The following is a 26,063-nucleotide window of genomic DNA, read 5'->3' as shown; positions in this document are numbered from 1 at the left end:
ATTGTCTGCACATGATAATGTGATACTGATGATAAACAATAATAAATGACAAGGACTTTGTGTAATTTACATTATAAGTATATATATTAGCAAAACATGTCCCTTAAATTTGTACATGTAACACATGTTTCCACACATGGTAAATATGCTTTCTATTAACAACTATGCAATTAATACGTCTATCCAGACTGCTAAGGTAACGTGTTATAAGAGTTTTCCTTTAGTGAAAAATTCTGAGGTTACTTTAAGCAATTAGTCTATATTTGCTGAATCATATTTTCACACAATTTCAGTGTAGTTTCAGTATTTTCCTGGGGTTTTCACATGGCTTTCAGTTAGCCCTTGTGTCATGCAGAAAAGCAGTAAACCTAGTTGGTGTCTTTAATCCATTGTACTTTGATATTCATTCTCTTTGGCTCCTTAAGAGCTAGTACGCATGATAGAATTTCTCCATAGGTCATGGTTTTCCCACCTAAGTAGAAGAAACTCTTCCTCTGGGAGGTGTAGAGAATTAAAATGTCATATGTCAAGTGGAGTCTTTCCTGAAAGCTTTGCCTGTCTTGTCTTACAGTGCCTGTTGAGTTCCACACTAGTCAAAATTACAAGTAAAGACCAGCTTATAGTAATTAGAGATATGTCGGGAGCACTACTTCAGGTACAATTAAAACATCTAAGTCCTTCCAAACTGTAGGATGTTATTACATATTCAACTCTTTATCCATTCCCTTGAGAGAAATAATACTGGAATAGCCATGATTGTCTCACCTAGTAAGTAGGACCAAATGAATTTGAGACTGCTCAGACTGCAGACAATAACACACCCTAAAGCTGTTTACAATCACCATTTCTCCACAAGGATCCAGGGACTGTAGTGGTAAAGAAGGAGTATGTAGTTAAGGCTAAAAGTAGAAGTGATTTTTCTAATTTAGCAGAGCTGTTGATATACTTAAAAATTAAATGAGTATTTGAATGCTCACCTTAGTAGGAGCCATTCCCCAGTGCAGCTGCAGAACTGTGCCATGGTGCAGAATATGTGTAGTCATTTGTGTGGTCATTTCTGTGGAGCCCTAACCCTTAGTGACGGTCATCCTTTCTAAAGTTGTATTGCAGGTAGTTCTGAGGGACAGAAAACCTCTTCAGAGAAAAATCGCATATCAGATGATAAACACTGTGTATTAATTTTTATTTTTAGTTCCTTTTTAGTCAGTTATGTAAATGATGAAGAGCTTAACTCTCCTGAATTATCAGCTTTCAGTATGCTGAACAGAGTTATAGTTTGTCCTCATTTTAAATCGTTATTAATGTGTTTATGACATTGAAAATGGGTTACTTCACTAAATGTATCATTACAATTCAGTGTAACATTCTTCTGTTTTCAGTGTTATATAAAGAAAAAAAAACCTGACAGAAGAGTTATAAACAGGCACTATTACTGGCAGCCTATTTTACAAATGAACAAGTTACAGTTTTAGAAGAGTAGAATTTGTGCCAGAAAAACAGATTTTGATAACTGAGCCTGTCAGGAACACCCTGAAGGTCAGCATATCTGTGGATGAGACCTGCTGTAGAGCAAACAATTTACTGGATGATTCAGCAACATTTCTCACGGAGTGTATCATTCATCATTGTTATAACAACTGAGAGGCAAAAATATGATTAATTTCTTTTACTATTTTGAAGATTTGGGAAGCATACATCAATTTCTTTGTTGATCAGATAACTCATTTCTGAAACAGATCTAAATCCAAAACCCCAAGCATTTAATAGGAGTGTAATTTTTAAATTGCCTGGCAATTTGATTTACATTTCTTGTTTGTTGTTTCATAATGCAGTGTATTTCTACCATTCCTCATGTGGCCATTGATTATATAGAAACTGAATAAATTGTATCATGTAAACTGTGTAAAAGCAGTGCGTATCTGTTAGCAAGTGTAGGGTTTGCAAAGCACAGCTCAATTTGCAATTTGCCCCATTTTACTGTCAACCAGTTTTTGACAGTGACATACGTACATAAATGTGGTGTTGGTAGGTCTATGGAAGACACACTGCGCTAGGGCCAGGAGAAGCACACTAGTGATAAACCCAAATATCTTTATGAATAAAATAACCATTTTAAAGCTCTATGCTTTTCTTGGGCATGTTGATGTTCATATGTCTTCTGATTCTCTAACTGTTGTGTGGCAGTATTTTGCTTTTCAAAAGAAATGCCTCCTTTATTAACAACGTTGAGTTTTTCCTCTATATTTTTTGTGTCCCTTTCACACAGCCCTCAGACGAGGTGGCTCTCCAGTATTATTATGAATAATACTCCAGTATCAGTAATGAGTAACTAATGCATATGTGGAGTATACATTAAACTCTTTCTTTTGTACTCCCCCCATTTTTAATGTTTGGTCTCTGTGCATCTGTTGCTATTGTATTAGTGATACCCAGATACTGTGTTCTCCACAATCAGCTTTTGTTCATAGTGGCAAACGTGATTAAGAGAGACAAAGATACCTTGTCTCTTAAGGGTCATACTGAACAAAAGATGTTTACATACAATGGATTGTGTATTCTGTTTTGCTGTACTGCAGTGGATTGGATGTTCACATGCTGCTGCTGTGTACAGGGAGCAAGGAATCATACATGGGATGAGGAGTTGCTGGGTGGCACGGGTGACCACAAGCTGACAGAATGGGTCCAGGTTGCTCTATACACACCTAGACATACAACTGGCTCCCAGCATGAAGAATAGAAAGAAACACACTCAAAAGAATTTACAGAGAAAGACTTGTGAGATTTGCAGCAATAAAGATGACCACCATAATTTAAGACATGCTAAGCAAGTCTAAAAGGATGAAGTGTGCAAAAGTGGGATTTAATTGCAAGACCCTTCTACGCTGCCATTGCCAGCAGAATTGAGCTTCCCTACTTATAAAGTCCATTGGTTTATTTTGAAATTGAATTAATCTCAGCTTTAGGATTTAGAACCCTGGTTTTTTGGTTTTGGTGTGTTCATAGAATGGAGAAAAGGTGTTAACAGGGTCAGCTGAAATGCTGGCCAATTCATGTACAGTCTCAAGATAAATGTAGGTAATCATACAACTATGTTTTTTATGGTTTTAATAATGTGTATTATATGAAAATGTATGTTTTCTGATCTTAGATTTAAAATCTGCTTGGTTTAACAAACTTTAGCAACAAAAAGGTTTTTATTTGGAGGAGGACAAATCTAATTCCTACTTGGGCCTGTTCACAGAATGGATACACTTAATTTTTGTGATAAAATTATAGGCTATGTGCAGACAGTATCTGCAAACAAAGTTCTAACAGTATTCTTTGTTAAGTCTGTGTTCACTGCTTCAAGATCAGTTTCTAGAAGATTACTGAAGTTTTCATTTCTTCTTTTCCTTACCTGCACTGTGTAACTTTGTAGTCTTCTTCAGAGTCTGGGCGTGGGAAGTTTTTTATTTCATTTCTAAGAATTTGTTGCAATTTTTGTTAGTACCCCATATGGAAGTTTTTATTATTTTTACATACCAAACCCCAACTTTAAACATCAGTTATTCAATTTATAAGGAAAAGATAATTCTAAAACCTAGGAACTTGATCAAAAAGTAATTTTGTAATTAGGCTGCAGGGGAGATTAAAACCGAGATTTGCATTAGAACTGACAATTTGGCAAGCAGATTTGATATAACAGAAAACATGACCTGAATCCATCACAGAGAATTAAGAAACTATAAATGATTCACTTATGTCCTTCATGTTTCCAATCTAATGGCTAAACAAAATTGTATTATTAACAGACATGTCTTTATGACTCTAAATTTGTTAGGGGAAGCATAAATTATATGTAGCTACTATATGTACTATTTGTTTAATAAAAGTCTTCCAAAAGAGAAATAGAAATTAAATTGTTTCAGAATAAGTATGAGCAAATGTAATCTTAATTTTGAAACATTTATTTTGTTTATTTGGCGTATTTAGATACTTACCTGTAGGACTTGCATGAACAGAAGTACTTCTGAATAGGCATACTTTCAATCATCTTTTTAATCACGGTTCATTGACTTTCTCCATTTTCTGACTTAAAGTAAAAATCTGTGTGCTAATTCAACATATTTTCTGGTCACAATAGACTGAGGAAGTATCTTCAAGATAGCCATAGCTACTTAACTTCAAAACACCCCAGGGCCTGAGCCATCCTCTTGTCTTTATGCACCTAGCAGTCCCCAAAAAAACCAAAAAAGGAGAAGCTAAAATGCACAGTTAAGGACGTGCATAAATCTAAATCACTTCTATTTGACTATTTGTTTCTTAAATCAAAATTAAAACAATTAGGAAGAAAGTTATGTCTAAATAAAAAAACCAGCTTTCATTTTATACAGAATGTATTTCAAAGTGGCGTTCAGTGTTTCACATCTAATATCTTCTTATAAAGCACTTATGGAAATGTATAAACTCTTTTAAGTACCACTGGGTTGTAGGACAGCTGTTTATGAACTTAAAATCTATTAAAAATTCAAATCTTTCCCATGTGAATAATAAACCACATGACAATTACAGAAATACATCAACATAGGCAATAAGCAATGACTCTTTGCCTCATTATTTACTATTCGTGTTGTACAAAATCAGTTACAGCTCATATAATGTCGTTTAATTTCATTAAAATTAAGTATAAAACTTGGTATTACCATATCTATCCTATTAAATATTTTACCCTGAAGGTTTACAAATCTCTCTAACTAGTGGCTGGTGTCTGCTACTTCATGCATTGTGGTTTTTTGAAAGGAAAAAAGCCCAACTACTTGTTTCAACCTTTTTGTAATTAGTTTGGACATGTGGTGAATGCATGATAAAAAATACCACATTCAGTATTTTTTTTTTTACAGTCTAAATGGACAGATTAATACTGAACCACTTTTATTAATGTAAAAATTAATGTTGGAAAAATGGCTATCAATAATTTGTGGCTGTACTTTTAATATCTCAGACTACAGCCCAAGTTTTTGATTTTCTATAAATTTCATGGTATACTTGCATAGATTAAGGAGATTTTAGGAAAGAATAGGTAATATAAATAAAAACATTTTCATAGGAAAAAACCAAACCAAACCAAAAAACAATCGAAAGAAAAATGGATGCCATTCAAATTTATTAACCTCTACGTAGCATACTGGCTCTACTACTGGCTGGAAATGAAATGTGCCTGTATTCTCCTTATAGGTAGGGATAATTATAAATATCAAAGGAAAATGTTTATCACCCTGAAATGGAGGGTTGTTTTCCTAATTAACTAAAAGGTGTCATTAATTGTAGCACACCAGGTATGTGTACTGCCACCAGATATAAGAAAGTAGAAGTTTCCAGCCCAAAGCATTGAACAACTAAAAGGGAATGTGCAGCTCCATTGGCTCAGCTGTGTAAATCAAAGATAGTTCTTTATTTTATTCTTAATAAATCTAAATTTTGATTGACTCCGGGGGGTGGGAATTTTCCGCCGATGGGTAGGTACTAAGCAGTCAAAAATTCTCTGAAAAACAACTTTTGAAGAGATACTTATTGAGAACTGACAACCTGATCTGTGGTTCAGGCATAACATTTCAGGCACAGGAATTTTTAGCACAGGCTTTTCTAATTAAGACACACATGCTTTTTGTTTGCTTTTCAGGCTCTGAGTCTTCAGTTCCTGGTGGAAAGACCACCTTGTTATGGTCAGTATGATGGTAAGAGCAGAGCTCTCAGGCAGAGAAAGAGCATGAAAATGTTCAGGTTAACAGTAACAGCAAAAATAATCCAGTACTTTTAAATATTTTCAACTTTTAGTAACAGGACTCCCCTGTACTGAAATAAAATGTACTCTATGAAGTGATCCCTGGATGAAGGTATTACACCCACACAAATTATTTATGTAATCTGTGAGCCTTGAGTCAAATGTAAATTTCATAGTATCACATCTCTTTATAAGCCTTGAGATATTTATTAGAAATTATTCCTTGCTTAACAATTTTATTGCTTCTTAAAGGAAGTTTCTTATTGATACAGTGCATAAACCTGTTTTCCATATTGCAGAAAAAATAGTGTACTCAGAACTAAAGCCTGTAGAATGACTTTTAATACATTTATATTGTTAGTTTGTCTGGAAAACCATTATTAATATGCTTTTCAGAATCTTGCAAATATTTAGGATGACAGAAAAAAAAAAAAAAAAAAGAAGCCAAGCTATTTGAAAATACTAATACCAAACAAAAATATAAACCCAAGATTTTTAAGGAAAATGTGGAAAATCATGCTGTAGAAATAACCACCATTTAATATTCACTACCTTATCTTATTCTATTAGTCCTGTTTTTGCAAAATATTACAAATATTGTTTTATATTTTTGTAGAAATATAAAATGATAGAGAAATACAAATATTGTCTTAATTTTAAGTGGTTTAGCTTCATTAAGCAATCTTTTTTCAGTCATATTAAGTAATGAGAGGTTTTGCTGTACCTTTTGTTATTAAAGGAGAAGCTTTCATAACTAATACTTTAAATTTTGCAACAGTTGCTGTTATCATTTTTGCATCATATTAATACAATTAAATAAATTGTCCATAGTAATGTTATAATTCTCCCAAGCACTATCCCAGAGGGCACAACCAGCCCTCTTTTAATTTCAATACTTTTACCAAGATACATATTTCCATTTCATGCACAATTATACATTGATTTTTGCTTGGAGTTTGTAATGCTGCCTAGAGTTAAAGTTGGCTAGTGTTTTCTGCTCTATGTTTCTGTCAGATGTTTATAACTTTATCATATACTAACAGTTCAGGTTGAAAATTTCTGTGCAAGCTGCTTCTATTGTGGGGGGAAGATCTGATAAAACATTTAATTATTCCTAAAGAAGAGATTAGGTGAAAACCTGGGAAGGAGCCTGAAGTCTGCCAAAAGAAATTGCACTGTAAAGGAATTATCTTTTTTTGGATTTGGAGGGTTTTTTTCCTAACCCATGCAAAGTTAACTATACCTTAGGCCAAACTTAGCTTCTGGAAAGTCTCATCCTTAGCTAACCTGGTTATCTTTTTTGACCTATGAATTCTGTAGGAACTCCAACAGATCAGTCAGACGGGGTGATGTGATGACGGCTAAACAAACTGGGAAGGAAGACTTTTCTCAGAGTATTCTCAGACTGCTGAATAAAACTACTTTGGAAATCACTGGAGAGAATAAAGCAAAACCTGTGCAGGCAGTAAGGCAGAGTGGTGGATACAGCATCTGAGGGCAGGACAGGTGTGGGAGCGCAGACCTGGGGAGGAGGAAGAGAGGGAAAGCCGAGTAGAAGCATGCAAAACACTGAATGGAGCCTGCGTGTGCCCTTCCAGCTACAACTGCATCACTACGCTTTAACAAAAGGGATGGACTTAAAATGAGGTGGGTTTTTATTTTCTGTAAAAAATTTTAACACTCATTTTATCACGTATTTAAATTGAAGAGCCAAGCGAACTCGCAAGAATTGATATGCTGAAGTGTACACATCTTTTTCAGTTCTTTTTCAGTAACAACATTTAGAAAGTAAAAAGACAAGAAGGAAAGACTGCATCACCAAATAGATATTTAGTTCTTACAATAAAAATCAAGCTTGTAAACGGTCCAAATAATTTTAAACAATGCATTGCTTTCATGCTTTCATGTGAATGTTGATATAGATCTTCCTTTCTCTCCCTCAAGATCTCCAAAGATTAGTCAATATAAATCTGAGATTAACAGTTATAAATATGATGAATCTTAAATGGGAAAGTAACTAGATAACTAGGGAAGGCTTTTGGTGTCTAGGGAGAGAAAGGAATCTGTCTGTCAGCTTGCTAATACACTCTTGCGGGGGCCAGTCTGTACCGAGACATTTCTGGGAGCATTTCACTGCAGAACCAGTCTTTCAGTTCTTACATTTGGCCTGTTACCTCCCAGTACTGGCCAATTCTGTTTATGTGTAGGATATTTAGGTCATCTAATTTTCAGTCACAATTTATCTCTAAACTGAAACCTGAAAAGCTAATGGTGCATACAACTGAATGGCATGTTAATGATGAAATGAATTTAACTAGCAATTAAGGCACTGACATTTGTGAGTAGCAACTAGTTTTCTAGAAGTACTCAGATACCATTTCCTGAAAGGCAAAAACTCTGCAGTGTTATCTCTCTAGTTCGCTTACTAGGACAAATATATGTTTTACAGTTCTTAAGTGGAATCAGTTTATGGCGTCGCTTAAAGTCTTCTACCAAAAGTCAGCATATATCCCCTGGATAGGAAGGCTATTGATTATTACTTCTGGTCTGTGAAATAGCTGGCCAGTTTCTTTCTTTTACAACTTTCTTTTTTGCTGTTTATCCTACCTGATCTATTCAGTGTTGAAGAAACATTACTAAGATCTATTGTTGGATTTGTGTTCTATTATAAACTGCAAGACGATATAGTAAATTCCCAAAAGACTCCTAGTAGAGTTTTTCCCTAGTTATTTTTTTATAAATATCATTCTCAGGATATTTTCAAGCAACTGTGAAGGGAGGAAGAAATTCAAAGTGAAATATGTTGATAAAAAGTTTTTAAGTTGTACTGTCTTTTAAGATACCTTAATATATTGCCCATGTTACTAAGCATATGAATGTACAGAGATCTCTTGCATTTCTCCACTGCTATTTCTTACCATAGTATGAAAACTTTAGTACATTTGTAAGTCCCTTTCTCACTTTACTGAGCACACATACTGGTTTTATGAATTTATTTATCAGTTTATTGTTAGCCCAGCTCCCTTTTATAAAGCAACTGTCAGCTCTATCACAAGAAACGCTCCTTCAAATCAGCTTTATTTTTCAATCTGCCAGTGTTTTAGAATGCCAAGAACTTTTCATTTTTTTTTTCTTTCCCCCCTTCTCCTGACAAAACTTTAAAACATGAAGGCCCTTTTGCCCATCATATATTTTATTTATCTAGGTGGCTGTATAGTATGCATCCTGTGACAAATGCACCTGTCATCTATTCAAATGATAGCAGCCCTGAGGCTAGTGGTACTTTGCAGTTCGACAAGGTGTGCATAAAAGTGTCTCTTCCATCACCACAAAGTCCATGAATATTATTCTTTTTCAGTGCGAAATATTTATTTGAATGCCATTTCCAAAAAGCTACTGAAGTACGGTGGTATTTTTGGAATTTGACAACAGAGAGTTTGCTTTTTACTGGGGGTAAAAATAATAATTTTCCTTCATCCATAAAACATGGGAAACTGAGGAACAGAAATGTTAAGTCATCTGCCCTCAAAGTCAAGTGATATCAGACTAGAATGCTATTCTGCTCATGTTTTTCACCCTCTAGTGACCTGACCAGACTAGCTGCAGAAGAATTATATCCTTGAGATCAAAGGTTAGCAATTTTAGTTCTTAAAGTAAAAGTCTGTTGGAGGGATTCTGCTTTTGGCTTTTACCTTGGAGAGAGATCTTGGCTTCCTTTAAATCATAATATGATACTAATTCTTTTTTATTCACAATACTTACTAGTTTATTTTTAAAAGTACATTTTAGAATATGTACTTATCTAAGCAGGAAGAGGATATTTTAAAGGTAGAAAAGGGAATTACAAGGAATTGAAGGGCTTTGACTCTCGTATATCTTTGGTAATGTTGCCTTTTATACTTCATGCATTCATCTTTTATTCTTTGGTTCAACATGACTTGTAATGACGCAATTACCTAGCAGCGTAAGGTGCAATACTTGAAAATATAGGGTTACAAAAATGGCTCCATTTAATGATTAGATTAAAGCTGATTTAAAAAAAAATATCTGTGTTTTAATATCCTGTAAGAGCAATTAAAATCTGTATTAACATTAGCCCTGGCAGACAGAGTTTCAGAATTATTTCTCGTCCACATTAATGAGCCTTTATTATAGAAACCCTGAGGTATTTTATATCTCACATGGAAGAATATAATTAGACACAAATTGATAGGCCTGTGCCTGGTACAAAATTAGAATTTATAACAGATGATTCTGAACCTGTTGTCTGCCTAGTTTTACCCCTAGCAAATGCATCTGCAAGCACTGTAACTAATCCCCTAAAATAATCTGTAACCAATCTGCACAACATTTCCCATTTCCTGATACACAAATCATTACAGAGTCATCCAGGTGCCATTCTTTCACAGCTTTACTAAACACTATTGAACACCTAATGACCTTGACAAAATTAGCTGCATTGGAGTTGTGAGTGCTAATCTACTTCATTTTAGTGATGATGCTGTGTAGCAAAGCAGGATTTTGAGTAATGAAGAACCATAAAACCCATTTGGTTGAGTATATTTTCCTAGCCCCCTTTTGTTTGGTTCCTGTTGCCTTACATATTCTTTTTTAATTGTGTAGAATTTGTCACACATCAGTTAAATCATTTTGTGCTTATTATGGTGCAGTATTCAATTCAATTTCCTTCCTGAGAATAAAAATAGTATAAGACAACAATGCATTCTCTTACATATGTCTGAGTTATAGGTAGAAGTAAAATTATGAATCTACTAAAATAAAGTTCTTGAAATGTCTGGAAAATAGAAATTGCCATTAGCTAAAAGGACTAATAGTACTCACACGAGTTTATTTTGGGAGCTGTATGGTATAACTAACAGGAAACACTGAATGCTGGTAGATACAAATCTTAACCTCTTCCTGAAACAGTAGTTCATGGGAAAAATTATTCATGCCCGCCTTGAAAATATAACCCAGGACTGATAAATCTTCATACCTCGTTAGTTTCTGTGATACTCTGAGAACAGAGGAATGAGTATGGATAAAATGTTAGGTGCAAAAAAATGGCTTTCATCTCTTTATTCATTCTCCTTCTAAACTGTCAAATTGTGATCCAGATGCAAAGATTATGTTAAATATTTGAATGCTTTCCCTACTCTAGAAAGCAATTTGAGTGCTTGGATCTGAATTTCAAATTCTTAGGCTTATAAGGTATAGGAATAGGAATTCAAGAGAAATCACTTTCTCAAAAATTTTCCTCCAGAAACACAGTTTTCTCATAAAATTCTATTCAGTTGAATTCTCTCTAACATGGCTTTTGAGATCTTGGTACTTGCTTATAGTCTACTTGACAGCACTGTTAGCAAAAAATGGTGTTCTGAACTTCCTATAATGAATTTGACATCCTAGCAAAGGCTCCAAAAGGGAGAAGCAAATGCAACTGCAGGCAGCATGGACTTTGGAGTACATTTCTCCACAGGCTTTGAGAAGGGCAAGAGAGATACAATGCTGTATGTCTGCTACAAATGGTATTTCTAGACTGAAGTATAATTAAAAAAAATATCTGATAAGCTACCTTTTTTTCAGTCATGTACTGTATGTAGTATGTAGGCAAGCAGAGAAAGGAAGAGTCAGACATATGTCACATCTGTCGGACAGATGGGCAAATTAATGGTGATATTTCTGCTACAGTACTGCTACATGCTGAATGAACAGATAGTGCAGTATTTTGTTGACTGTTTAAATGTACTTTAAAGATAGCTCTAAGAAATGTTCATTGTTTTTGCCTAAAATACAGAAGTTTTTCCTCACCTTACAGTTTCATAGAATCACAATATCATAGAATTGTTGAGGTTGGAAAAGACCTTTAAGGTCATCGAGTCCAACCATTAACCCAGCACTGCCAAGTCCACCACTACACTGTGTCCCTAAGTGCCACATCTACACGTCTTTTAAATGCCTCCAGGGATAGTGACTCAACCAGTTCTCTGGGGAGCCTGTTCCAATGCTTGACTTTCCTTTTAAGACCATGTAAAAAGAGCTGATGGTAATTCAGTGTGATATTTTCACACAATGCTTTAAGTGGGAAGTACTCAGAACAGGAGTGTTTATTTGAAAATAAGTTTCCCTGAAGCCTCCTCTGTTGGTTTTTTTTTTCCTTCTTCTTTTCTCTTGAGACAAAAGCACACAATAGACTCAAACTTGAGATCCTGCTAGAAGAAAAGTAGCATTTTAATGGTATTATGTGCTACTCTTTCAGCAAGTCATAGGTGAAATATTATTAAGTTTAAAACCAAAAGTGTGCATTTGTAGACTAACATTATATATGTATTTCACAGGAATAATAAAAATCCTATAAACCTTTCTCAGACTTTTTTTCTTCTGTTTGTTCTGGATAAAGCAGAGCTCATGCTCCACAATAATCACAGAAGATAAGGTTGTCAAACAACTAGCATGACATTTCAGTTCATGTTTAAATAATTAAATATACAGTTTTCTGTTCATTTTTACTACAATTTATTTTTATCTTAACAATATGAAAAACAGTAGATAAAATTGCAAGTTTTCAAACCTAGTTGTATATTTTTTAAAGTATTACAGAGTAAATTTAGATTTTTTTTCACATATTTTCAATGTTTTTAATGTAGGGCAGCAGCAGGATAAAATCAGTCATTTGTCATTGAGCTTTAAATCTCAAACATAAAAAGCTTTTTTTTTTCCCCTCACCCCAAAAGTGAGTGGGATTTAGCATCCTGATGGAAATTCTGGGACCTAATCCCAGCTATAGTCTCTAGAATATTTCAAATGAAAAATTATACTTAAACCACACATTCAGCAATCACTTGTTCTTGATCACATTCAGTTTAAAAAATAAATATTGACAGTTTAGTGTCAACATACCTCACATGAAGAGTTTTATTGATTAGTTTTTTTATTGTTATTACTGTCTCACTGATATTTTGGTAGCAAAAAATAAAATACATGCAACAGCCTTCATAAAGTTTTCATCCTGATTAGAGCTATATAAACAAATATGAAGTTAGATGGAACATTCGAGTATAAGCTGATTTTCACTGACCATTAATAATTACAGTGTAATACCTACAACATAAAAAGTGTAGTAGAAGAATTAACAGTGCTAAAAATTCATTTATTTAGCCCAGCTGATGAAACGAAGTAAAATATTTATGAGAAATAAAGCAGATTTCCTGCTTCAGTGTTTACTCTTGTTTGCTGAAATAAACTCCTATTCCCTTCAGACATAGTGACATTTCTGCCTAAACTCAAGCTATTGATTTTTGATTTAAAGTTTATGTAATGTCCAAATATTTTAAGATTGACTGGAAAGTCAATATTAAGAACAACTTAAGTCCAATATGTACCTTACAAATATCCCTATTTATTAAATCATCAAATATTAATAGCTAGACTTAACTTTTTAAAATTTATCTGAAGATCTCTTTTGATTAGCTCTTTTAATGACTATTAACTTCATATGTGTAAACAGGAACACAGATAGATCGAAAATAATGAAAATAGGACTATCTTCTACTTGTAAGACTAGATACATCACAACCATACCTGACATTGAATCCATACCATGGTAAAAAAAAAATACTGTGAGAAAATTAAAAGGTCTCATATTTATTCATACAATGCAATATGTTCCTTTTCTCTGGTTTGGATTCTACATCATTTAATTTGAATTCCTGTTCAAGGAACACAAGAGATACAAAGCACCACAAAATATAATGTAAATACATTTTTAATCACAAGAACTGTAATTTCACTGGAAGGGCAAAATCATTGAGTACTCTTTGAGACCATGAACCTCCTTGTTCAACACCAGCCCTGTTAGATAAGAAATATTTATGAAGATGAGAATAAATAATATGAGTAAAAAGGACTTTAGGAAAATTTTGGAACAAGTGTATATACCCTCATACGTGAAATGTGAGATAATGTTAATTTTCTATTCATTACAGAGAGCTGGTGTCTTACCAGCTAAGCTGGCAACGTTGAGGGGAACTTGGTTTATACAGAATTAGGATGTTTTTTCACAGTGTCAGAAAGATCAGGAATCTTTTCCTGCCCCATGTTTGGTTACACTTTCCAATAATTCTGGCTTTGATGAGGCAGTTCTGGAGGACAGGGTTGTTTTGAAGTAGGGGAGATGGGCAAATGTGATAAGCATAGGCCTTTCAGAGTGTTGCTTGCTATGTCCTCTCCAGTAGTAGGTTTTTTTAATTCACATTAATCTTTTTGTTTTTCCTTGTGCTTCTGAATTGCCATATTCTATTTAATACTCGAATATTTACAAGTCCTAAACAATGAGTCTTAAACCCCCTGGCCTACAGCTTTTAGAAAGTTTTTAGATAAAGTTTCCATTGATAATGACTACAGCTGTAATACTATAATGCACATATTCTGTAAAGTATGTATTGGCTTGGTACCACATGAGATTGCAAGACACTCAAATGATATAAAATTAATGTGACACTGAGACATACTGAATGGATTGGAAAGAAGACAACTGAGAAGTCTCAATATGAAAAGGAATTGCTGAGCAGGTGTGCTTCATAGGTCTCAAGGGGACTGTCTCTTCTGTAACATGTTTCTGTTATACAAAACTGAAAATCACTATTGAAATTTCTTGGTGCACAGCTTGGAAATGGTAAATAAAGAAAAGGCTTGATTGTGAATGCATGTGATCTCAGTAATAATGGACAAAGGTAGCCTGTAACTTGTTTATGTCCTCGATACAGGAAGCAGCTCCATAAAGCCCGTATTTGAGTATGTCTTGTGCCCATCAAATTTCATATTCCTTCCTTAAAGCTATTTTATATGTCCCATGGTTAAGTTTCAGTTTTCCAGTTTTTTCTCCATACCAGGTCTTTCCATATGATTCTTTCACACTGAGGTATGACCTTTCAGTATATCCTTTCAACAAGAATCTCCATTTCTTCTCAGCTGGCACAAGAAAAATGTCAGCTTTCAGAAAAAGCATTTTAGCTATGCAGTGTCGCTAAGTTGCATAGCTGGATTGGAACAAAGATCCTACAAGACTGGCAGTTTCTTTTCCTTCCAGCTGTTCTGTGTTCCAAAAGGGACTTAAATGTTCTAGTGATCCAGCTATCTATCACATATTTACGTTATTTGAAAAACAATCTTTGTAAAAAAGTGAATGTATTTCTCAATCCTGACACTCGGGTAAACTCAGGACTAACGTACCTAGTACTGCAGAAATATAAATAGTTTCAAGTAAAGTAGAGAACTGAGAGATTCTATCAGCTGCTGCTGGTAGCTGAAAATTGTGGTCAACATTATTTAAGTGAAGGAATGTTTTGGCAGAAATTTTAGAGGAATAAAGATACTCAAGAGCAGGTATTTGGGTATGAAACAATTCTAGACACAGATAGGAACATGGCCTTCTGTAGTTTTTCACAAGGTACATTGATGCCACTAGACAAAATACAGAATTGTTGCAAGGAGAGAGACTTAATTTCTTCTGTTAATATATTACCCTTCATGCGGTGCTGCTATACTTCTAGTCTTTTCGCAAGACGGAAAATTTAAAGGTAGACTTGTGTGAAGGATTTTGAATTTGTACAGGTATGAGTCCATGATTATCAGTGGAAATAAGACAGCCAAAGCTTCTTGTAACTCCGTTTTGAATTTTGGAATGGAGAGAAATGGAGTTAGACTTTTGGAGGCAGAAGTAAATGTCTTGACCCTCTCCAATGCTTAATAGTTCTAAGTAGGTAGTTATAATATAGTTTCATCATTTACACTTGTTTATCAAAATAGGACACACATCCCCCAGAGAGCCGTATCTTTGTACAGTTAGATGATATTTTACAGAGGAGTTCCATATGCAAATCCAATATACTTAACCCAAAGTAAAAGGAACAGCAGTACTATAATTATATGGAGTCAGTTAAAAAATATCTAATTTCACAATAGTTCCAGAACAGCAAAACCAAGCATTGCCACTAAAACAACAAGGCAGTTAATTGGAGGAGTTCTCAGTAATTTGTTTATCACTGTAAGAGTTCAGGTACCTGGACTCAGAGTAAATTCAGTCATGGCTGTGGGAAAAATGCCTATTTATTACTGTCTCCCTATTGCTTTTGTGTGAAAAGTGGGTTTTTTCTCTCTTTCCACCTTATTAAAAGCCTTTCATCTCCTAAAATCAATGAAGTTATCAGCTGGGAATTGTTTGGCTTAACTCAGGGATTCTTTATAAGTTTTGCACAAAGTCTTTTGTATGTTACCTTCTTAAAATTCATTTCGTTTCTTTTGATCAGATAATCTTCTTGCCTGGAATAATTTTTTAACTGTTAGACAGATGGATAGACAGATACAAATACACAGACAGATAAACATGCATAAACAGCTCTCTAAACAAAACACTAGGCAATAGGTGACCTGTGCCAAAAAGGTCTTGCCTTTCCCTTTCTGCCCATTGAAATATCCTCAGTTTTCCCACCTTCCCAGTACTCTCACTGGCAAAATGACAGCATGTACCATGACCAGGGTAGAGGCTGCATGTAGGTGGCTGACCAGTATTTTTATGTGGGCTGATGGCTTAAGATCCACTTGTATTCCTTCATTGCAAAGACTAGTTTGTACCTCCTACTTGTTACTGCTTGTAACCACTGACTTCTATAAAACTTGTAGGACCTTTGTGCCTCTGAGATGTCTTCTTTTCTAATTTCTATTTTTTTTTTAATATTGGTGAATATTTCAAAGTTATTTAGAGGATAGAGCCGATAAATATACTTTTGTTTTCTTAGGAAGTTAAGATAAAAATAATTAAACAAATACACAAAGCAGCACTCATTTTTTTCCCAAAGATACCATACTGTATGCTGGGTTGAGATATTAGCAGTCTGAACAACAGTTGAATTGACATGTTGAGTGTATGGTATAAGGTAAACAAAAGCAATAAATAAAGCAAAGACCAGTTTTGCTGGGGGAAGAAAAGGAGAAAGAAAAAAGAGGTGTTTGTAAAATTTTGGCAAATGTTGGAGACAGGAAGGCAGTTCGTGTAGAAGATAGTCATTAAAACAGTTACTAATGAAGATCAAATTAAAGATTTAGAGAGCAGTGAAGACAATCTTGCATTTGGACAATCTTAAACTGAAAAAAAACCAGACACCAATGAATGGTGACTGAATGAAAAAGGACATTAGGCCACCAAGTCAGTGAAGAAAGAGGAATAATAGGCAATGGAAGGAAGGTAGATAATGGTTTAGAAAGAAGAAAAAGATAAGTGGATAGTAAATGTAAAAGGCTAGACAAATGTGTTTGGAGAAAACCTTATATTTCAAGCATTTTTTTGGTCGTTTTTGTTAATTTTTTATATTTTTAAATGTGTATGTGCTGGACTTGAAGCTCTTATGCATCAAGACATTTTGTTTTCTCAGAGCCTCAGGATGTCCTCTTTAATTCTGGTTAGTGATTATTAACGCTGACACTATTGTCATGCTAATTGGAAAGTCAGATTTTAAGCCCGAGTACTTAAAGAACCTTTGGCACTTTTTATGTAATTCTTCTCAAGCAATTTACTTGAGAAAATCAACAATGTTCAAATGTCTTTATACTAGACATGGTTTGAGTAAAATAAGTTTCCATCTCATCTTCTGGTTTTAGAGAGGTGAGCTTTGTGGTGACTGTTTACAGAAGGCTGTTCTTTAAATATAAATTACACAAGTAAATATTAAGGAGAAACAGTAACTTAAACATGAGGTAACTTAAGCAAGAGCCATTCTGACTTTGACTCTGTATAGAGGCAAAAAATACTCATGTCTTCGCTAGGATTTGACAGTGACATGGTGTTAGGTATTAGTTACATCACTTGGGGGGAAAACATGTCTATATCTCATTAACAGCAAAGGTAAAGCCACAATGTCCTTCCTTACCCTCTTTTGAGCTCTATCTGTATTGGTGCTTTAGAACTCTGAATTACTGAAGGTACAGAGGAAATATTTTGTGTTTCTTCATAAAGCATGACTGAAATGCCTTACAGTATAGAAATAATATAACTGGACTTTTGCAATTCAGAGCATGAACTGATAAACCTAAATCAACCTTACCTAATGTCATGTAGGATGTCCAGATACCAAGAACCTGGGTCAGGAACACTGTTTGGAGACAGACACCTGTGTGTCTCATTTGCACTAGTATAGTGAATACACATGCAACTGGTTTTTTATTTATTAGATAATGCTATCCGCACTAATGAAAGGGGAAGAGACTGTAGATCTGTGCTGCAAACCATATCTGCAAATGCCACATAGTATATTGCGTCCTTAAGAGTGGGACAAAATGTATCAGTAATCCTTTTTATGATTCCTAAGTGCAGTACTCTGAATTCATTGTAATATTTACCATACAACCCTACAATCTGTTACATTGTCACACTCTTTGTCAAACAATAAGTATGTATTGTACACTAATGATAATACATCTTTCCTAATTTATTACCTCTCATTGCTGCTGTTCTCCCATAGCCTTTAAAATGCAATATATCAGACAGGCTATATCTCTTTCATTCTACTAAGTCGGAAAATGTAGAGTGCCTTTACCTTTTTATTTCTCATAAATTTTATTTGTTTTCTTCTTTTTTCACTCTGTTGTTATCTGGATTTTACAGTGAATATAAAAGCCGGTATGGAGTTCCACAACCAGTGCCAGACAGCTTGCAGTATTTTTTGTTTCCAGAATGTCTGGTTATTGCAAACAGAGATATTCTAGGACCTGATTAATAAAAAGTGAATGCCAACTAAGGAAACCTCTTTTTTTCATCTTACTGAAACCTCCAATTTATGAGATTTGCATACAGAGATTTTGATTGAGTAGATATTTGAGTCTTTTTCTCCTTCTTTATACAATTTCTGTATTCAAATAAGGCAAACCCCTGAAAGAAGAAATCATGTTTGAAGCAAAGAAGGGACTATGGTTAATGAGAGAAAGGAGCAAGCACAAGGTAGTAGTGAGCAGAATAAGTGGATTTCTGTCAGAGGTTTTACAAGCACTGAGTTTCTGTGAGCAACCAATGATTCTTATTGCAATGGAGCTGGTATACTGTCAGTTATCATTACTAATAAAAAGCATTATAAATTACTTGGCTGAAGTACAGATTCTGTATTACTAAAGTGAATGGGAGCACATATCAATTTCTTAACATAACATATAATTCTGGATGCACAATGCAGAAGAGTTATTTTTTCTCCTGTTATTTTTGGAGGAGGACTGTGGGTACCCTATATGCCATTTAAACGTTTTATATCTTTAATTTGTCATAGGCTGGTGTAGAGGTAGGGTCAAAGAGGACACGTTCCTTACTTTTTCTGCTAGTGTTCTTCCAGGCACTGTGTAAAATAGAAGAATTTCATAGTTTGTATTAATTATGAGTCCAGTTAGGCTGCTATCACCACTATGACATTCAAATAATATATAAAATTATTGCATCAATAGTATTTATAAGGTCAGGCATGTCACAGTTATATTTTTATTAAAATTAAAGACGTCACTGCTGTAGGGTAATAAGTTTCTAGACTGCTTATTGAAATTTAAAGCATAGATGAATGTGGTCTATGGTACTTAAACTGGAAATACAATCTTCACATTAGGATTAGAAGAATGCTTTTCCTGATTACCCTAAATATTACCAAATCTATCAATACAATACCATTAGTTGGAAATATTTGATTATGCCTTGTAAGATAGTTATTGCAACAGCTCTTTCACATAGTGTATGAAGACATACGAATCAGTTCTGAAGTTCCATCAGTAGTTTTGGACTGCCCAAATTAACATGCCAACGAAGTGAGTTTATGTTAATGACTTGACACAGTAAGGTATAATATGTACGTGTTTTTTCTAGAAGACTTCTATGATTCTGTACAGACTAATATTTGCCTTAACTTGAAAGTATAATTGTATTTTTAAATTTATAAATGTATTTTTAAAATCTATTATAATTGGGAAAACACATTTGAGCAGAGAATGAAAATTAATTTAAGTGAGGGCTGTGAGTTTCTTTATTTTTTACTTTTCATGGGTAAAGCTGTAAGGACTTCTGTCATGACAAACAGTGAGCCTTTTTCCACTTTTTTCTTAGCATATATGTAACTCTTATAGTTCCAGGTGTCATTTACTTATACCAGTGAAATATATACAAATATTAAAATTCTATTACATTAATAAAATATTAAAATTATTAATCCTAGTGTTGTAGAACAGCTGTATAATCTATTCCTTTATCAACAAAATTGGCCTGAGGTGTATTTGTACCAACGCTTAAACCAAAGAAGATTGCATAGCTGTAAATATACAAATTTTCCACTTTTACTAGAAAACTATCCAGCTCAATACCATGGTCCCAGTTTAGGATTTCAAGCCTAATAGTGAGAAATGCACTTGGAAGTTAATTATAAAAGTGTAAAAGCAACTGAATGCAAAATTAAGTGGTTTCTCAGAGGACAGCTGGGCTTTAAAGACTCCTATTTCCTCCTGGAACAGGATCATTGATAAATGTAGGGTTGCCTGTCTTCATTGCACCTCAAGTATGAGGTTATGATGACACTGAGTTACTCAGAGCACATATTAACTTTAATATCTGACTGTGAAACTGTTGCTGGTTTTGAGGCTAAGATAGGTCACTAAGGAAGCAGAATCTGTAAACAGAAATACTTCTGAAAATTGCAGGCTAGGTTACACTAATGCTGTCACATAGGCTACATAATAAATTGAATCCATATTTATTTGTTTATTTGCTTTGCTTTCCAACTTTTGCTACGTATTTTCCAATTTCAATTCAGTTAGTGGGCCGACATGGAAGTAGTTTAACCTTAATTGCTTGGTTTTGTTTCCATCACAGGAGTCTGTTGCTTTTCAGCGTGGCTGCTGATTTACAAGCACTAAGCAAGAAGCTGTTATACCACTAATAGTTCTCAAATGAAAAAAAAAAAAAGCCTAAAAACATACCAAATTACTTTTCAAACATACCAAATTGCTTTTCAACAATGGGTTGCATTTCTACATCTTCTAATTTAATGTTTGAACAAAGTTACAATCAGAAAATGGAATTACTATCCTGAACTGAGAAAGATAAAATCAATACTTGTAACAGTTATTGCTAACCATGTAGCGCTTATAGATTTAAATATAGAAACAGTTTATTCTGTGGTATTTATCAGTGTTAGAGCCAAGAGACTTCCACAAACAGGAAAACAGTGGGTGACTGACAATAAAACCACAGATATCTGATGTTTTGTAATTGTTGATGTGGTTAAACAAGTAAGTTAATTGTAAAATAGAGAAATAAAAAAATAAGTGCAAATAAAAATAAAAAGCCCCATCTAATATTTCTGTGCTTGGTTCCCTAAGGGAGCTTTAACTTATAAACACACTAAATCCATCCACTGCAGTTCAGGGTATATAATCATTGTTCAAACTTTTTATATAGTTGTATGAAACGATGACAGGAAACATATTTCCCAAGTAGAGACTCTCTCTCTCTAAATGTATTTAGTAAAATACATTTTGCTAAAAAGAGGCTTGCTTGATTTTAAAAAGCATAAGGTTAAAAAGCAGCTATTATATTCTGCATTGTATAAAAATGCAAATACAATGTGCTGAATACAGTAGGTAACATCCTGGCACAGCTTTCACTGACTTCATCAGTTTTGATGTTGAGAATTTTGTTAGTGGCTCTAATCAGATGATTCACATTATTGCTCTCTGTAGCAATAACACAGAGTGCAGGAGATAACCAAATCTGGCATAGAGGCAAGCTATATTTACTGTTGGTATGTCTCTGCATTTAGCACTTTGCTATAATGGCTTGATCATTAGGTCATAATGATCTGAATTAAAAAATCCCTGTAAATGGCCTTGTGCACAACTTTCAATACAGTTTAAGTGACAGTGCCTTACTTTTGGAGTTTTTCACAGAAAGGAGAAAACTTACTGTAAATAATTATGAGAATCACAGATTAAAGGATGATTAAACTCTACTTGCAAGGTGGAGAATGACTTTCCACAGGGGCATGTAGTGATAGGACAAGGGGGAATGGCTTTAAACTGAAAGAGGGTAGTTTTAGATTAGATGTTATGAAGAAATTCTTCCCTGTGAGGGCGGCGCTGGCAGAGGCTGCCCAGAGCAGCTGTGGGTGCCCCATCCCTGGGGGTGCTCAGGGCCAGGCTGGATGGGGCTGGGGGCAACCTGGGCTGGTGGGAGGTGGCCCTGCCCCTGGCAGGGGTTTGGGGTTAGATGGTCTTTAAGGTGCCTGCCAACCCAAATCATTCTATGATTCTCTCTCCAGAACTATTTTCCTGCAAATAAAACTCAGTATTAAAAATTCTAGGAAAGGTGCCTACAGAGAGGTGTAAGCTCTCTGTCTGTTAACCTCCACCAGCAGCCAGAGAGCACTGCCCAACTCAGCTCCCTTAGGGACCTCCCTGCTGTGTGTGTTTGTGTACATGTGTGCATGCGTGCGTGTGTGTGTAGCAGTCAATTAGACACAGGTGAAAATGCAGATTTTCCAGTAAACAGGTATCACAAGACTGCCTAACTAGAAGGTAGATCTTCAGACAAGAAGCAAATTCCTCTTTGAGTCTTAGAACATTGTCCTTTTATCATGCTCAACATTATAATATGAAAAGCTCTCTTAGGACTGAACACGTGGTACCACAGTATTTAACACCATTGCATCACCAGGTGAGCCCATGTATCTTTTTACTCACAAAAGACTCATGCTTTCAACTACTGCCCAGTTTATTCACTGACGTAGCTACCCTATATTTTATTTTAGAGAAATTGTCTAAGAAGGAAAAAAAAAGAGATGTGGAAGACACAGTAATATTTAGAATATTAGTGGTTTTGGTAAGAGAAGTCAAGAAATTATTATTTCCTGAAATTATTCAGGGAAAAAAGTTAACAGCTACTGAATACAAACATGTTACAAACTATATCAATTGTGTAAGTACCAACAGAGTTAAAAAGAATTTCCACAAGAGAAACAAAAGAAGGCGGCTTCATTTAAAACAAAAATGTTTTATCCACTACTGATACACATATAAGCTGCAAAATACTGATCATGGTCCAAAACCTTCTGGCACCTTACGGGTAGAGTATTCTTTTAGGAATATAGATAATAATCTCTGTTCTTTTATCTTATTTCTGCAGTGGTGCCCCAGAGTCATATTAAAAGTTTACAGAATACTACTGGACTTTCCGATTGCATGATCGGTTTGAAATCCATCTTACGTTACCTTTGATATTTCTTTCTGTAGTGTTTGTACAAAGCATTGAAGCAAGAGATGGTTGTTTTGTTTTCCAGTATTTATTCCAGTATTATTCAACTAAGCAGTGTTCAATGCAGTTAGCTTGAGATTATACCCTTAATGATAATAAAAGCAGTAAAATTTATCTCAGGCAGACTAGATCCTTTAAATTATTTAAATAAATAGATATGATCAATTTTCAAGCAAATCCACTGAAGTAAATAAATAAAGTGAAACTGAAATTAAAACAAAAAGTAGTAACCTTATTGTAGTTCTATTGATTATAGAGTTATATTAAGGATTTACATTAAAGTAGAATATTTAAGTGGACTGATTTTTATCATTATTGATTTTAAAAAACTGAAGAAAATATTTCATTGATGTTGGCTAGAACTCTGTATATAAGACAATAAAGGCCAACATTAAATAAAAGCTGGGGCATTGACCAGCGCATAAATATATACAAGCTTCTTTGTTCCTATGGGAATCAGTAAAGTCATCTGTATTATTTGGTATTTCTTAGATATAAATAATGTTTTAGCCATATGAAAACATAATCCTAAGGCTACCAAGAAATAGTAAAACAGTAAAATACACAAGTTAAATGAGAAAATTAATATATTCCTGGATGGGTCTTTGAAATGGGAGTTAAGAATAGTGTAACATTTGACATTAAAATTGCATGATGAATTAGGTTAATTAACTTGAAAAGTTAGTAATCTCCAGAGCCCTATAGCTTTGGGAAAGGGAGACGACAAAGAACATCTGAAAAAAGTACAACTCTTTATTCATGCAGATGTCCCAAAGGAGCCAATAGGGAGAGTTCCATGCTTGGGCTGATTTTCCAAGACTACCCCATATTATTGTTATTGTTATTATTGATGGTGGTGATGATGATTATGTACGAAAAACCTCTCAGCTATTTTTTTTCATTTATATTTTAATTCACAGCAGTTCTAACATGAAGTTAGATTATGTGTAGGAACAGTTTCGTAGTCTATTCTTCCCAGGAACATGTAGTCAATTTTGTGTTGAACCCTACCAATATCTTTGAATACTGCTGTCTGAAGTGTGCTGATATTTTTAGCAGATTGTTTTATTGTAATGAACAAAATGTCTTGTACATCTATTTTGATGAATAATTTTGTTTTCAAATGCCATAGGAATCTAAAAAAAAAACCCATAAAATTTTGTGACATAAACACATAACCTTCTATTTTCATTTCACTAATAGAAAGGAGAATTAGAATCATAACTTTTCCAGCCTGGAAGATTTTTAACAAAGCATTATTGTTGAGCCATCAGAGTGTGGTTATTCGAAATGGAAACATTAGTTTTATTCTTTAAAAAAATCAATAAAATAACCATCCACATTCACTTCAGTTTTCAGTGCAACATTAGTAAGGATCATAAAAAAGGCATTTAACTTCAAATGAAGAAAGAATTTGGGCAGTGATGATGATGTGGAGTAATGTATATGAACACAGCCTGGCAAAATTATCTTAGCAGTATTTGAAGGGAATAGTTTTCTATTTCATATTGCACTGGATCTACCTGATTTTTCTAGCCGTTTACCTGCGGCAGTTGACAAGCCAAGCCACATTTGCACAGCATTTTGGCAGAAGTAAATAAATTGGACTTGCTAGCTGTTGCATAGTCTACTGGAGTCAGCCCATCCCTCTAAAGTGAGATTTATAGAACAAATCCAAATACACTGGTGGTCCTTGATCCACAGTGGCTTTGCTGCACAAGTGTGCTGTCTCTTGATGACATGGTGAATGAATGATATCTGGGAGGCACCTGCACCAGCGGCAATGGCACGTGTACCACAAAGCAAGGCTCTACCATCCCCACTTGGTGATGGTGTAGAGGGTACTGCTGCCGTACCAGCCAGCAGGCCTTGGTCACATCATGGTAGAGAGGCTTTTGCACCATGTAGACCATGTACTCTTTTAAACTCCTGATCATGCTGGACAATGGAGCAGGCATATTGTGAATTTTTAGATTCTTCTTTCTGGTGGGTTGTCCTTGGTTGGCTGTCAAGCTCCTACCCAGCTGCTCTCGCACTTGCCCTCCTCAACAGCACAGAAGGAGAAAATACCATGAACAAGCTTGTGGGTGAAGATAAAGACAAGGAAATCACTTACCAATGGCCACCATGGGCAAAAAGAGTCCAGGGAAATACCTGCTTTCTGTGGTGTCTCCACAGGCTGCAAGAGAGTGGCTGCTCTAGGCACAAAACCCCTGCCTCCCCTGGCTTTGCTGTTCCCAGGGCCATTTCTCACACTTGTCCTCTCACACATCCCTGCCAGGCAGAGTTTTGTCCTCTCTCAAGTACATTTTCCCAGAGGTGCCAGCAGCCCCCCTGATGCGGCCGTGGCCCGCCCATGGAGGGCTCCTTGTGCAGCCAGCTGTGGCACCTGACCTCCCCTCACAGCAGCCTGTGGTGGGGGGCAGCCTGCGGCACCCCCCTGCCCAAACTGGACCCCTGTACCCTATCAGGTCAGCATCAGACCTTGCACGTGTTCCTGACAGTGTCAGCACCTGCTGCCTGGAGCTTTGCAGAAGGTCTTAGAGGTAAGTAAGGCTCTCTGGTGTGCCTGGCATTGAGAAGTGTGCCTGTGTCTTCAGCCATCAGCGGCTTCCCATCTGCCATGCCACAAACCCAGCCTCCAATAAAAAGGTCAGGAGCCTTGATAAACTAAGAAGCTCAGCCCTCAGCTCCCTGCCTGCCATGCTGCCTGTAGGCACAGCGGACATTCGTCCTGACAGAGCTGCAGGACCCGTCTCTGTGTGACACGGCCGAGGCACTATGCCCTGTGTGAGCAGCTGCCAGCGGCCACGGCCAGCATGGCTCCCCACAGCAGGCAGGGGCTCCGCAGTGCCCAGCACTCCACAGAAATGCTGGGAATGACATGGGACAGCTTCACCCGGGGCCTGGGGACATGGCCAAAGCTGCGGTGTGGGAGGCATGGCTTACAGAGCCATCTGTCCCTCAGGGGGGCTC

The 26,063-nt window shown here is 35.5% G+C and overlaps 1 long non-coding RNA gene across 1 annotated transcript in view; it reads right to left on the bottom strand.

Moving 5' to 3' along the window:
* LOC308053675 overlaps positions 1-26,063 on the bottom strand; it is a 72,133-nt gene that overhangs the window by 27,901 nt on the left and 18,169 nt on the right. Inside the window, exon 1 of the long non-coding RNA XR_013923757.1 lies at positions 978-26,063. This exon is cut by the window's right edge and continues 18,169 nt beyond it. This is a non-coding gene — a long non-coding RNA (uncharacterized lncRNA). The remainder of the gene's footprint in view (positions 1-977) is intronic.

Source organism: Falco punctatus (assembly GCF_963210335.1).
Source record: "Falco punctatus genome assembly, chromosome: 15".
Taxonomy (NCBI): Eukaryota; Metazoa; Chordata; class Aves; order Falconiformes; family Falconidae; genus Falco; species Falco punctatus.
The sequence above is the reverse complement of the archived record's forward strand: the minus strand, read 5'-3'. Positions and strand labels throughout refer to the sequence as shown.